Consider the following 13,353-nt stretch of genomic DNA (forward strand, 5'->3'; position numbering starts at 1 on the left):
AAGCCTAGGTTGCCCGGAACGTGGAAATGACCATCACTTCCATACTGGTAGCAATTATTCGTTTTATACGATGGAAAAACTGTTGTGTTTATATTGTATTTTATGCTTCTGGCGTTGACTTCTAAGGCACTAACTATTCGATCTGGTGGAGCAACGCCCTAGAGTAAAGCCTAGGTTGCCCGGAACGTAGAAGTGACCATCACTTTCAAACTGTTTGCAATTAATCCTTTTATACGATGGAAAAACTGATGTATTATTATTGCATTTTATGCTTCCGGCGTTGACTTCTAAGGCCCTAACTATTCAATCTGTTGGGGCAACGCCCTAGGCTGCAGCCTAGGTTTCCCGGAAGGTAGAAATGACGTTATCTTTCATACTGGTTGCACTTATTCGTTTTATATGATGGAAAAACTGTTGTATTTATATTGTATTTTATGCTTCTGTCGTTGACGTCTAAGGCCGTAGCTATTAGATGTGGTGGAGCAACGCACTAGAGTGACGCCTAGGCTGCCCGGAACGTAGAAATGACCATTACTTTCGCAATGTTTGCAATTATACATTTTATACGATGGAAAAACTGTTGTACTTATATCGTCTTTTATGCTTCTGGCGTTGACTTCTTATGCCCTAACTATTCCATCTGGTGGAACAACGCCCTAGGGTGAAGCCTAGGTTGCCCGGAACGTAGAGATGGAAGTAACTTGCACACCGGTAGCAATTATTCGTTTTATACGATGGAAAAACTGTTCTATTTATTTTGTATTTTATGCATCGGGCGTTGACTTCTAAGGCCCTAACTATTCAATCTGTTGCAGCAACACCCTAGGGTGAAGCCTAGGTTGCCCGGAAAGTAGAAATGACGTTAACTTTCACACTGGTTGCTATTATTCGTTCTATACGATGGAAAAACTGTTATATTTATATTGTATTTTATGCTTCGGGCGTTGACTTCTAAGGCCCTAGCTGTTTGGTCTGGTGGAGCAACGCCCTAGAGTGAAGCCCAGGTTGCCCGAACGTAGAAATGACCATAACTTTCACACTGGTTGCTATTATTCGTTTTATACAATGGAAAAACTGTTCTATTTATGTGTATTTTATGCTTCGGTCGTTGACTTCTGAGGCCCTAACTGTTTGATCTGGTGGAGCAACGCCCTAGAGTGAAGCCTAGGTTGCCCGGAACGTAGAAGTGACCATAACTTTCACACTGGTTGCTATTATTCGTTCTATACGATGGAAAAACTGTTACCTTTATATTGTATCTTATGCTTCTGGCGTTGACTTCTTAGGCCCTAACAATTCGATCTGGTGGAACAACGCCCTAGAGTGAAGATTAGGTTGCCTGGAACGTCCAAATGACCATCACTTTCACACGGGTTGCAATCATTCCTGTTATAGGACGGAAAGACTGTTGTATCTTTATTGTATTTTATGCTTCGGGCGTTGACTTCTAAGGCCCTAACTATTCGATCTGGTGGAGCAACGCCCTAGAGTGAAGCCTAGGTTGCCCGGAACGTAGAAATGACCATCACTTTCAAGCTGGTTGCAACTAATCCTTTTATACGATGGAAAAACTGTTGCATTTTTATTGCATTTTATGCTTCGGCCATTCACTTCTAAGGCCCTAACTATTCAATCTGTTGGAGCAACGCCCTAGGGTGTAGCCTAGGTTGCCCGGAAAGTAGAAATGACCACAACCTTCATACTGGTTGCAATTACTCGTTTTATATGATAGAAAAACTGTTGTATTTATATTGTAGTTTATGCTTCTGGCGTTGACTTCTAAGGCCCTAACTATTCAATCTGTTGGAACAGCGCCCTGGGGTGAAGCCTAGGTTGTCCGGAACGCAGAAGTGACCATCATTTTCGAACTGTTTGCAATTAATCCTTTTATACGATGTAAAAACTGATGTATTTTTATTGCATTTTATGCTTCCGGCGTTGACTTCTAAGGCCCTAACTATTCAATCTGGTGGAACAACGCCCTAGAGTGAGGCCTAGGTTGCCCGGAACGTAGAAATGACCATAACTTTCATACTGGTTGCAATTATTCGTTTTATACGTTGGAAAAACTGTTGTATTTATATTGTATTTTATGCTTCTGGCGTTGACTTCTGAGGCACTAACTATTCGATCTGCTGGAACAACGCCCTAGAGTGAAGCCTAGGTTGCCCGGAACGTAGAAATGACCATCACTTTCAAACTGTTTGCAATTAATCCTTTTATACGATGTAAAAACTGATGTATTTTTATTGCATTTTATGCGTCGGTCGTTGACTTCTAAGGCCCTAACCATTCAATCTGTTGGAGCGACGCCCTAGGGTGAAGCCTAGGTTGCCCGGAACTTAGAAATGACCATAACTTTCACACTGATTGCTATTATTCGTTTTATACGATGGAAAAACTGTTATATTTATATTGTATTTTATGCTCCTGGCGGTGCCTTCTTAGGCCCTAAGTGTTCGATCTGTTGGAACAACGCCCTAGAGTGAAGCCTACGTTGCCCGGAACGTAGAAATGACCATCACTTTCACACTGGTTGCAATTATTCCTGATATACGATGGAAAAACTCTTGTATATTTATTGTATTTTATGCTTCTGGCGTTGACTTCTAAGGCCGTAGCTATTCGATGTGGTAGAGCAACGCCCTAGTGTGAAGCCTAGGTTGTCCGGAACGTAGAAATGCCCATTACTTTCACACTGGTTGAAATTACTAGTTTTATACGATGGAAAAGCTGTTCTATTTATTTTGTATTTTATGCTTCTGGCGCTGACTTCTTAGGCCCTAACTATTCGATCTGGTGGAACAACGCCGTAGAGTGAAGCCTAGGTTGCCCGGAACGTAGAAGTGACCATAACTTTCACACTGGTTGCTATTATTCGTTCTATACGATGGAAAAACTGTTACCTTTATATTGTATCTTATGCTTCTGGCGTTGACTTCTTAGGCCCTAACAATTCGATCTGGTGGAACAACGCCCTAGAGTGAAGATTAGGTTGCCTGGAACGTCCAAATGACCATCACTTTCACACGGGTTGCAATCATTCCTGTTATAGGACGGAAAGACTGTTGTATCTTTATTGTATTTTATGCTTCGGGCGTTGACTTCTAAGGCCCTAACTATTCGATCTGGTGGAGCAACGCCCTAGAGTGAAACCTAGGTTGCCCGGAACGTGGAATTGACCATCACTTCCATACTGGTAGCAATTGTTCGTTTTATACGATGGAAAAACTGTTGTGTTTATATTGTATTTTATGCTTCTGGCGTTGACTTCTAAGGCACTAACTATTCGATCTGGTGGAGCAACGCCCTAGAGTAAAGCCTGGGTTGCCCGGAACGTAGAAGTGACCATCACTTTCAAACTGTTTGCAATTAATCCTTTTATACGATGGAAAAACTGATGTATTATTATTGCATTTTATGCTTCCGGCGTTGACTTCTAAGGCCCTAACTATTCAATCTGTTGGGGCAACGCCCTAGGCTGAAGCCTAGGTTGCCCGGAAGGTAGAAATGACGTTATCTTTCATACTGGTTGCAATTATTCGTTTTATATGATGGAAAAACTGTTGTATTTATATTGTATTTTATGCTTCTGTCGTTGACGTCTAAGGCCGTAGCTATTAGATGTGGTGGAGCAACGCACTAGAGTGACGCCTAGGCTGCCCGGAACGTAGAAATGACCATTACTTTCGCAATGTTTGCAATTATACATTTTATACGATGGAAAAACTGTTGTACTTATATCGTCTTTTATGCTTCTGGCGTTGACTTCTTATGCCCTAACTATTCCATCTGGTGGAACAACGCCCTAGGGTGAAGCCTAGGTTGCCCGGAACGTAGAGATGGAAGTAACTTGCACACCGGTAGCAATTATTCGTTTTATACGATGGAAAAACTGTTATATTTATTTTGTATTTTATGCATCGGGCGTTGACGTCTAAGGCCCTAACTATTCAATCTGTTGCAGCAACGCCCTAGGGTGAAGCCTAGGTTGCCCGGAAAGTAGAAATGACGTTAATTTTCACACTGGTTGCTATTATTCGATCTATACGATGGAAAAACTGTTATATTTATATTGTATTTTATGCTTCGGGCGTTGACTTCTAAGGCCCTAGCTGTTTGGTCTGGTGGAGCAACGCCCTAGAGTGAAGCCCAGGTTGCCCGAACGTAGAAATGACCATAACTTTCACACTGGTTGCTATTATTCGTTTTATACAATGGAAAAACTGTTCTATTTATTTTGTATTTTATGCTTCGGTCGTTGACTGCTAAGGCCCTAACTATTCGATCTGGTGGAGCACCGCCCTAGAGTGAAGCCTAGGTTGCCCGGAACGTAGAAATGACCATCACTTTCAAACTGGTTGCAATTATTCCTGTTATATGATGGAAAAACTGTTGTATTTTTATTGCATTTTATGCTTCGGGCATTGACTTCTAAGGTCCTAGCTATTCAATCTGTTGGGGCAACGCCCTAGGGTGAAGCCTAGGTTGCGCGGAAAGTAGAAATGACAGTAACTTTCACACTGGGTGCAATTATTCGTTTTATACGATGGAAAAGCTGTTGCATCTTTATTGTATTTTATGCTTCTGTCGTTGACGTCTAAGGCCGTAGCTGTTAGATGTTGTGGAGCAACGCACTAGAGTGACGCCTAGGTTGCCCGGAACGTGGAATGACCATTACTTTCGCAATGTTTGCAATTATTCATTTTATACGATGGAAAAACTGTTGTACTTATATTGTATTTTATGCTTCTGGCGTTGACTTCTAAGGCCCTAACTATTCGATCTGGTGGAGCAACGCCCTAGAGTGAAGCCTAGGTTGCCCGGAACGTAGAAATGACCATCACTTTCAAACTGGTTGCAATTAATCCTTTTATACGATTTAAAAACTGTTGTATATTTATTGCATTTTATGCTTCGGGCATTAACTTCTAAGGCCCTAGCTATTCAATCTGTAAGAGCAACGCCCTAGGGTGAAGCCTAGGTTGACCGGAACGTAGAAATGACCATAATTTTCACACCGGTAGCAATTATTCGTTTTACACGATGGAAAAACTGTTCTATTTATTTTGTATTTTATGCATCGGGCGTTGACTTCTAAGGCTCTAACTATTCAATCTGTTGGAGCAACGCCCTAGGGTGAAGCCTAGGTTGCCCGGAAAGTAGAAATGACGTTAACTTTCACACTGGTTGCTATTATTCGTTCTATACGATGGAAAAACTGTTATATTTATATTGTATTTTATGCTTCGGGCGTTGACTTCTAAGGCCCTAGCTGTTTGATCTGTTGGAGCAACGCCCTAGAGTGAAGCCCAGGTTGCCCGAACGTAGAAATGACCATAACTTTCACACTGGTTGCTATTATTCGTTTTATACAATGGAAAAACTGTTCTATTTATGTGTATTTTATGCTTCGGTCGTTGACTTCTGAGGCCCTAACTGTTTGATCTGGTGGAGCAACGCCCTAGAGTGAAGCCTAGGTTGCCCGGAACGTAGAAGTGACCATAACTTTCACACTGGTTGCTATTATTCGTTCTATACGATGGAAAAACTGTTACCTTTATATTGTATCTTATGCTTCTGGCGTTGACTTCTTAGGCCCTAACAATTCGATCTGGTGGAACAACGCCCTAGAGTGAAGATTAGGTTGCCTGGAACGTCCAAATGACCATCACTTTCACACGGGTTGCAATCATTCCTGTTATAGGACGGAAAGACTGTTGTATCTTTATTGTATTTTATGCTTCGGGCGTTGACTTCTAAGGCCCTAACTATTCGATCTGGTGGAGCAACGCCCTAGAGTGAAGCCTAGGTTGCCCGGAAAGTAGAAATGACCACAACCTTCATACTGGTTGCAATTACTCGTTTTATATGATAGAAAAGCTGTTGTATTTATATTGTATTTTATGCTTCTGGCGTTGACTTCTAAGGCCCTAACTATTCAATCTGTTGGAACAGCGCCCTGGGGTGAAGCCTAGGTTGTCCGGAACGTAGAAGTGACCATCACTTTCACACTGGTTGCAATTATTCCTGATATACGATGGAAAAACTCTTGTATATTTATTGTATTTTATGCTTCTGGCGTTGACTTCTAAGGCCGTAGCTATTCGATGTGGTAGAGCAACGCCCTAGAGTGAAGCCTAGGTTGTCCGGAACGTAGAAATGCCCATTACTTTCACACTGGTTGAAATTACTAGTTTTATACGATGGAAAAACTGTTCTATTTATTTTGTATTTTATGCTTCTGTCGTTGACGTCTAAGGCCGTAGCTATTAGATGTGGTGGAGCAACGCACTAGAGTGACGCCTAGGCTGCCCGGAACGTAGAAATGACCATTACTTTCGCAATGTTTGCAATTATACATTTTATACGATGGAAAAACTGTTGTACTTATATCGTCTTTTATGCTTCTGGCGTCGACTTCTTATGCCCTAACTATTCCATCTGGTGGAACAACGCCCTAGGGTGAAGCCTAGGTTGCCCGGAACGTAGAAATGCAAGTAACTTTCACACCGGTAGCAATTATTCGTTTTATACGATGGAAAAACAGTTCTATTTATTTTGTATTTTATGCTTCGGCCGTTGACTTCTAAGGCACTAACTATTCGATCTGTTGGAGCAACGCCCTAGGGTGAAGCCTAGGTTGCCCGGAACGTAGAAATGACCATCATTTTCACACCGGTAGCAATTATTCGTTTTACACGATGGAAAAACTGTTCTATTTATTTTGTATTTTATGCATCGGGCGTTGACTTCTAAGGCCCTAACTATTCAATCTGTTGGAGCAACGCCCAAGGGTGTAGCCTAGGTTGCCCGGAAAGTCGAAATGACGTTAACTTTCACACTGGTTGCTATTATTCGTTCTATACGATGGAAAAACTGTTATATTTATATTGTATTTTATGCTTCGGGCGTTGACTTCTAAGCCCCTAGCTGTTTGGTCTGGTGGAGCAACGCCCTAGAGTGAAGCCCAGGTTGCCCGAACGTAGAAATGACCATAACTTTCACACTGGTTGCTATTATTCGTTTTATACAATGGAAAAACTGTTCTATTTATTTTGTATTTTATGCTTCGGTCGTTGACTGCTAAGGCCCTAACTATTCGATCTGGTGGAGCACCGCCCTAGAGTGAAGCCTAGGTTGCCCGGAACGTTGAAATGACCATCACTTTCAAACTGGTTGCAATTATTCCTGTTATATGATGGAAAAACTGTTGTATTTTTATTTCATTTTATGCTTCGGGCATTGACTTCTAAGGTCCTAGCTATTCAATCTGTTGGAGCAACGCCCTAGGGTGAAGCCTAGGTTGCGCGGAAAGTAGAAATGACAATAACTTTCACACTGGGTGCAATTATTCGTTTTATACGATGGAAAAGCTGTTGCATCTTTATTGTATTTTATGCTTCTGTCGTTGACGTCTAAGGCCGTAGCTGTTAGATGTTGTGGAGCAACGCACTAGAGTGACGCCTAGGTTGCCCGGAACGTGGAATGACCATTACTTTCGCAATGTTTGCAATTATTCATTTTATACGATGGAAAAACTGTTGTACTTATATTGTTTTTTATGCTTCTGGCGTTGACTTCTTATGCCCTAACTATTCCATCTGGTGGAACAACGCCCTAGGGTGAAGCCTAGGTTGCCCGGAACGTAGAAATGGAAGTAACTTTCACACCGGTAGCAATTATTCGTTTTATACGATGGAAAAACAGTTCTATTTATTTTGTATTTTATGCTTCGGCCGTTGACTTCTAAGGCACTAACTATTCGATCTGTTGGAGCAACGCGCTAGGGTGAAGCCTAGGTTGCCCGGAACGTAGAAATGACCATCATTTTCACACCGGTAGCAATTATTCGTTTTACACGATGGAAAAACTGTTCTATTTATTTTGTATTTTATGCTTCTGGCGTTGACTTCTAAGGCCCTAACTATTCAATCTGTTGGAGCAACGCCCTAGGTGATGCCTAGGTTGCCCGGAAAGTAGAAATGACGTTATCTTTCATACTGGTTGCAATTATTCGTTTTATATGATGGAAAAACTGTTGTATTTATATTGTATTTTATGCTTCGGCCGTTGACTTCTAAGGCGCTAACTATTCGATCTGTTGGAGCAAAGCCCTAGGGTGAAGCCTAGGTTGCCCGGAACGTAGAAATGACCATAACTTTCACACTGGTTGCAATAATTCGTTTTTTATGATGGAAAAACTGTTGTATTTATATTGTATTTTATGCTTCTGGGGTCCTTTTCTTAGGCCCTAACTATTCGATCTGGTGGAGTAACGCCCTATGGTGAAGCCTAGGTTGCCCGGAACGTATAAATGACCATAACTTTCACACCGGTAGCAATTATTCGTTTTGTACGATGGAAAAACTGTTCTATTTATTTTGTATTTTATGCTTCTGTCGTTGACGTCTAAGGCCGTAGCTATTAGATGTGGTGGAGCAACGCACTAGAGTGACGCCTAGGCTGCCCGGAACGTAGAAATGACCAATACTTTCGCAATGTTTGCAATTATACATTTTATACGATGGAAAAACTGTTGTACTTATATCGTCTTTTATGCTTCTGGCGTTGACTTCTTATGCCCTAACTATTCCATCTGGTGGAGCAACGCCCTAGGGTGAAGCCTAGGTTGCCCGGAACGTAGAAATGCAAGTAACTTTCACACCGGTAGCAATTATTCGTTTTATACGATGGAAAAACAGTTCTATTTATTTTGTATTTTATGCTTCGGCCGTTGACTTCTAAGGCACTAACTATTCGATCTGTTGGAGCAACGCCCTAGGGTGAAGCCTAGGTTGCCCGGAACGTAGAAATGACCATCATTTTCACACCGGTAGCAATTATTCGTTTTACACGATGGAAAAACTATTCTATTTATTTTGTATTTTATGCATCGGGCGTTGACTTCTAAGGCCCTAACTATTCAATCTGTTGGAGCAACGCCATAGGGTGAAGCCTAGGTTGCCCGGAAAGTAGAAATGACGTTAACTTTCACACTGGTTGCTATTATTCGTTCTATACGATGGAAAAACTGTTATATTTATATTGTATTTTATGCTTCGGGCGTTGACTTCTAAGGCCCTAGCTGTTTGGTCTGGTGGAGCAACGCCCTAGAGTGAAGCCCAGGTTGCCCGAACGTAGAAATGACCATAACTTTCACACTGGTTGCAATTAATCCTTTTATACGATGTAAAAACTGATGTATTTTTATTGCATTTTATGCGTCGGTCGTTGACTTCTAAGGCCCTAACCATTCAATCTGTTGGAGCGACGCCCTAGGGTGAAGCCTAGGTTGCCCGGAACTTAGAAATGACCATAACTTTCACACTGATTGCTATTATTCGTTTTATACGATGGAAAAACTGTTATATTTATATTGTATTTTATGCTCCTGGCGGTGCCTTCTTAGGCCCTAAGTGTTCGATCTGTTGGAACAACGCCCTAGAGTGAAGCCTACGTTGCCCGGAACGTAGAAATGACCATCACTTTCACACTGGTTGCAATTATTCCTGATATACGATGGAAAAACTCTTGTATATTTATTGTATTTTATGCTTCTGGCGTTGACTTCTAAGGCCGTAGCTATTCGATGTGGTAGAGCAACGCCCTAGAGTGAAGCCTAGGTTGTCCGGAACGTAGAAATGCCCATTACTTTCACACTGGTTGAAATTACTAGTTTTATACGATGGAAAAGCTGTTCTATTTATTTTGTATTTTATGCTTCTGGCGCTGACTTCTTAGGCCCTAACTATTCGATCTGGTGGAACAACGCCGTAGAGTGAAGCCTAGGTTGCCCGGAACGTAGAAGTGACCATAACTTTCACACTGGTTGCTATTATTCGTTCTATACGATGGAAAAACTGTTACCTTTATATTGTATCTTATGCTTCTGGCGTTGACTTCTTAGGCCCTAACAATTCGATCTGGTGGAACAACGCCCTAGAGTGAAGATTAGGTTGCCTGGAACGTCCAAATGACCATCACTTTCACACGGGTTGCAATCATTCCTGTTATAGGACGGAAAGACTGTTGTATCTTTATTGTATTTTATGCTTCGGGCGTTGACTTCTAAGGCCCTAACTATTCGATCTGGTGGAGCAACGCCCTAGAGTGAAACCTAGGTTGCCCGGAACGTGGAATTAACCATCACTTCCATACTGGTAGCAATTGTTCGTTTTATACGATGGAAAAACTGTTGTGTTTATATTGTATTTTATGCTTCTGGCGTTGACTTCTAAGGCACTAACTATTCGATCTGGTGGAGCAACGCCCTAGAGTAAAGCCTGGGTTGCCCGGAACGTAGAAGTGACCATCACTTTCAAACTGTTTGCAATTAATCCTTTTATACGATGGAAAAACTGATGTATTATTATTGCATTTTATGCTTCCGGCGTTGACTTCTAAGGCCCTAACTATTCAATCTGTTGGGGCAACGCCCTAGGCTGAAGCCTAGGTTGCCCGGAAGGTAGAAATGACGTTATCTTTCATACTGGTTGCAATTATTCGTTTTATATGATGGAAAAACTGTTGTATTTATATTGTATTTTATGCTTCTGTCGTTGACGTCTAAGGCCGTAGCTATTAGATGTGGTGGAGCAACGCACTAGAGTGACGCCTAGGCTGCCCGGAACGTAGAAATGACCATTACTTTCGCAATGTTTGCAATTATACATTTTATACGATGGAAAAACTGTTGTACTTATATCGTCTTTTATGCTTCTGGCGTTGACTTCTTATGCCCTAACTATTCCATCTGGTGGAACAACGCCCTAGGGTGAAGCCTAGGTTGCCCGGAACGTAGAGATGGAAGTAACTTGCACACCGGTAGCAATTATTCGTTTTATACGATGGAAAAACTGTTATATTTATTTTGTATTTTATGCATCGGGCGTTGACGTCTAAGGCCCTAACTATTCAATCTGTTGCAGCAACGCCCTAGGGTGAAGCCTAGGTTGCCCGGAAAGTAGAAATGACGTTAACTTTCACACTGGTTGCTATTATTCGATCTATACGATGGAAAAACTGTTATATTTATATTGTATTTTATGCTTCGGGCGTTGACTTCTAAGGCCCTAGCTGTTTGGTCTGGTGGAGCAACGCCCTAGAGTGAAGCCCAGGTTGCCCGAACGTAGAAATGACCATAACTTTCACACTGGTTGCTATTATTCGTTTTATACAATGGAAAAACTGTTCTATTTATTTTGTATTTTATGCTTCGGTCGTTGACTGCTAAGGCCCTAACTATTCGATCTGGTGGAGCACCGCCCTAGAGTGAAGCCTAGGTTGCCCGGAACGTAGAAATGACCATCACTTTCAAACTGGTTGCAATTATTCCTGTTATATGATGGAAAAACTGTTGTATTTTTATTGCATTTTATGCTTCGGGCATTGACTTCTAAGGTCCTAGCTATTCAATCTGTTGGGGCAACGCCCTAGGGTGAAGCCTAGGTTGCGCGGAAAGTAGAAATGACAGTAACTTTCACACTGGGTGCAATTATTCGTTTTATACGATGGAAAAGCTGTTGCATCTTTATTGTATTTTATGCTTCTGTCGTTGACGTCTAAGGCCGTAGCTGTTAGATGTTGTGGAGCAACGCACTAGAGTGACGCCTAGGTTGCCCGGAACGTGGAATGACCATTACTTTCGCAATGTTTGCAATTATTCATTTTATACGATGGAAAAACTGTTGTACTTATATTGTATTTTATGCTTCTGGCGTTGACTTCTAAGGCCCTAACTATTCGATCTGGTGGAGCAACGCCCTAGAGTGAAGCCTAGGTTGCCCGGAACGTAGAAATGACCATCACTTTCAAACTGGTTGCAATTAATCCTTTTATACGATTTAAAAACTGTTGTATATTTATTGCATTTTATGCTTCGGGCATTAACTTCTAAGGCCCTAGCTATTCAATCTGTAAGAGCAACGCCCTAGGGTGAAGCCTAGGTTGACCGGAACGTAGAAATGACCATAATTTTCACACCGGTAGCAATTATTCGTTTTACACGATGGAAAAACTGTTCTATTTATTTTGTATTTTATGCATCGGGCGTTGACTTCTAAGGCTCTAACTATTCAATCTGTTGGAGCAACGCCCTAGGGTGAAGCCTAGGTTGCCCGGAAAGTAGAAATGACGTTAACTTTCACACTGGTTGCTATTATTCGTTCTATACGATGGAAAAACTGTTATATTTATATTGTATTTTATGCTTCGGGCGTTGACTTCTAAGGCCCTAGCTGTTTGATCTGTTGGAGCAACGCCCTAGAGTGAAGCCCAGGTTGCCCGAACGTAGAAATGACCATAACTTTCACACTGGTTGCTATTATTCGTTTTATACAATGGAAAAACTGTTCTATTTATGTGTATTTTATGCTTCGGTCGTTGACTTCTGAGGCCCTAACTGTTTGATCTGGTGGAGCAACGCCCTAGAGTGAAGCCTAGGTTGCCCGGAACGTAGAAGTGACCATAACTTTCACACTGGTTGCTATTATTCGTTCTATACGATGGAAAAACTGTTACCTTTATATTGTATCTTATGCTTCTGGCGTTGACTTCTTAGGCCCTAACAATTCGATCTGGTGGAACAACGCCCTAGAGTGAAGATTAGGTTGCCTGGAACGTCCAAATGACCATCACTTTCACACGGGTTGCAATCATTCCTGTTATAGGACGGAAAGACTGTTGTATCTTTATTGTATTTTATGCTTCGGGCGTTGACTTCTAAGGCCCTAACTATTCGATCTGGTGGAGCAACGCCCTAGAGTGAAGCCTAGGTTGCCCGGAAAGTAGAAATGACCACAACCTTCATACTGGTTGCAATTACTCGTTTTATATGATAGAAAAGCTGTTGTATTTATATTGTATTTTATGCTTCTGGCGTTGACTTCTAAGGCCCTAACTATTCAATCTGTTGGAACAGCGCCCTGGGGTGAAGCCTAGGTTGTCCGGAACGTAGAAGTGACCATCACTTTCACACTGGTTGCAATTATTCCTGATATACGATGGAAAAACTCTTGTATATTTATTGTATTTTATGCTTCTGGCGTTGACTTCTAAGGCCGTAGCTATTCGATGTGGTAGAGCAACGCCCTAGAGTGAAGCCTAGGTTGTCCGGAACGTAGAAATGCCCATTACTTTCACACTGGTTGAAATTACTAGTTTTATACGATGGAAAAACTGTTCTATTTATTTTGTATTTTATGCTTCTGTCGTTGACGTCTAAGGCCGTAGCTATTAGATGTGGTGGAGCAACGCACTAGAGTGACGCCTAGGCTGCCCGGAACGTAGAAATGACCATTACTTTCGCAATGTTTGCAATTATACATTTTATACGATGGAAAAACTGTTGTA

Source organism: Calliopsis andreniformis, unplaced genomic scaffold (genome assembly GCF_051401765.1).
Source record: "Calliopsis andreniformis isolate RMS-2024a unplaced genomic scaffold, iyCalAndr_principal scaffold0004, whole genome shotgun sequence".
NCBI classification, from domain to species: domain Eukaryota; kingdom Metazoa; phylum Arthropoda; class Insecta; order Hymenoptera; family Andrenidae; genus Calliopsis; species Calliopsis andreniformis.